General features: G+C 46.4%; 1 protein-coding gene across 3 annotated transcripts in view; it reads right to left on the bottom strand.

The window, feature by feature from the left end:
- Window positions 1-1399: 1399 nt before the first annotated feature.
- The window catches only part of LOC123504467 (protein O-mannosyl-transferase TMTC2-like), a 158664-nt gene continuing 157563 nt past the window's right edge, over window positions 1400-2500 (bottom strand). For all 3 annotated transcript variants that reach the window (XM_045254993.1, XM_045254992.1, XM_045254991.1), the window contains exon 11: window positions 1400-2500. This exon is cut by the window's right edge. The gene's annotated coding sequence lies outside the window, so the exon portion shown is untranslated.

Genomic DNA, 2500 nt, shown 5'->3' with positions numbered 1-2500 from the left:
ATCACAATAAGGTTAGAGCGATATGAGGGCGCGAGGCGGCGGCTGGTGTTGCCACCGTCGCCCGCCTCCCGCCGCCCACAGTCACCGGGCTCAGGGACAGACCGTCAGCCGAGGTAGAAGCGTCAGCTGGTGAAGCCGACGAGCCATAGCACGGGGTAGGTGGAGGTCCCGCGTGGCTGGCTTGACGCTGACCCTCACGGTATTCTCATATTGCACATTTATCCGTTAACTTACAACAATAAGTGGGTTGCTTCATTCTAAGCAATGTGATAATGGCATTCAAATTTGGTTATGATGAAACAGATTACAAGTTATCTTTGTCGTAGTTGTTACTGATACTGCTGCTCTTGTTGCTTCTACTCACAATGGAAGAGCAACGGCAGCGGGAGAGCTTCAATGGCATTATGCTTTGTTTTGCCGGGGTGATGGTGCTGCTGCCGCCGCTGTGTGCTGTTTTAAATGAATGCTGCACTCAAGAAGGCTGTTTGTGTTACTTAGCTTGTATTCCAGAAATGATTTTCTTCACCAAGACTACTGAGGCCACCTGCTTCTCCCAGCTGCACAAGCCACTTGCCTTCCTCACACTTGCCTCTCTGTTTATACATCCAAAATTTCAAACAGTATATGCGGGACCAGTTTTGAGCTGATGGCAGTGGTAGCGGTGGCGGCGAAGTGTCAAGTGTGCTGAGTCAAGCAGAGACATTAGATGAGGGCACCACACCTCGGGGCCACCGCGGGGCATGTGCGGCACCGCGGAGGGCACGCTAGGATGGCCGTACGCCTTGAGGAACGCACTTGCACGCACCGTTAACACTTGACATTAGCTTTGCATCCTTCCCCAAGGCGTTGCCGTTCCTGCGTGGTCCTCGCCGCCGCCATTAAAGGTAATACACGTAATTACATCACTAATGCCACCGGATGAAGGCCTAGCCCGGGAAGGGTGGTCGCCCTGCCTGTTGACGTGATCACAGATTATTGCGCTACAGTAATACTCCAGGGGAAAGGATTGGGAAGTAGGAAGACTTGGGATACGGGAGCAGGAGACTATGATCTCTAATATGAATGTGTATGTAAAAATCTACATGACGACGCTGTGTTATTAACACTTGCAACTCAACTGAATCATGGAAACTTTGTTTACTAAAGAAGAAAAATAAACATTCCTTTTCTTCAGCTGCATTCTAAACGCTGCCTTAAAAAGAAATAGAAATATTCACTGTAATATTGATTTAAACTAATGATGTGAGGTGAGGCCAGTCAATAGGAGCATGTTGTAAGTGTTTGGTCGACCAGTGGATGTGAGGTGAACGAAAAAGGTGCAGTGACCCATCCGGTGATCGGCCGATGCGTTTCCCAATCGAAAACAACGAACCCAGGTGCATTTTTCTTCTTTTTTTTGTTATTTCTTTTATGTAATGAAATGGCTCGTATATCACTAGTTTCGTGAAAACAAAACCTGTGTGTGTGTGTGTGTGTGTGTGTGTGTGTGTGTGTGTGTGTGTTGTGTGTGGAAACTAGTAGTGAATGCTGAGTGCGTCTGACCAACATGTACCAGTGGATGTCTTGATGAAATGTTAACACAAATCTACCATCGATTCCCCAGAAGATTTGATACCCATTAATATTGAGTCCGACAACCCTACACAAAACTAATTTTTAACAACTACTACCTACAGGCGTTCCTCCTCGCAGCCAATCCTTTACAACCTTGGGAGGGGACAAAACACCGTGTATTGCTTATCACCCGCGAATGACTGTTTCAGCTGACTTTCGCGTCTCTTAAGCCACTAGGAATAGGAAGTATGTATATATATGTGTGTGTGTGTGTGTGTGTGTGTGTGTGTGTGTGTGTGTGTGTGTGTGTGTGTGCGTGTGTGTGTGCGTGCTTTCCAATGTGGTAACACAGGTAGCAAAGCGTGGAAGACAGCGCTCATGGATACAATTTTTAAAATCTGATTCTTTTACCCTTAAAATATTTTCATCTCATTCAGAAAAGCACAGAGCAGTATATTATAATATTGAATGTCAGTTGTGCTTGTGTTATACGAATATGTTTCGCACTACACCTAAGTGTGTGTGTGTGTGTGTGTGTGTGTGTGTGTGTGTGTGTGTGTGTTTGGCACATTGGTCATTTGAAGTTTGTAACAATGGAAGTTAACCAGTGCACTCTGCAAAATTATCTGCATTCTATAGAAAAATATATAAAACACAACAATTAGACTACAACCTGGACTAAATAGCGGGAGTGTTCCGGAGTGCCGCACAATCGCCTGCCGAAGCAGTGACATCCTTCCGCCCTCCGTCGCTGAGAGAGTTAGCGTCCTGGACTTTCCTGTCAACGAGGCACCGGGGCTCAGGCTGCCTCTTGTCTTTTCCAGACTCTCCAAGTTTGCAATACAGCTGTTCTAGACCATGCACTGAGGAGCAAAAATGCGCCAGAGGCATAGACTGCTCCTCCTTTGTTGACATTTCTAATATTTTTCATCTGACACCATGGAGA

The sequence above is a fragment of the Portunus trituberculatus genome, chromosome 16, assembly GCF_017591435.1.
Source record: "Portunus trituberculatus isolate SZX2019 chromosome 16, ASM1759143v1, whole genome shotgun sequence".
Taxonomy (NCBI): Eukaryota; Metazoa; Arthropoda; class Malacostraca; order Decapoda; family Portunidae; genus Portunus; species Portunus trituberculatus.
This window is presented reverse-complemented; position numbering and strand designations above follow the sequence as displayed.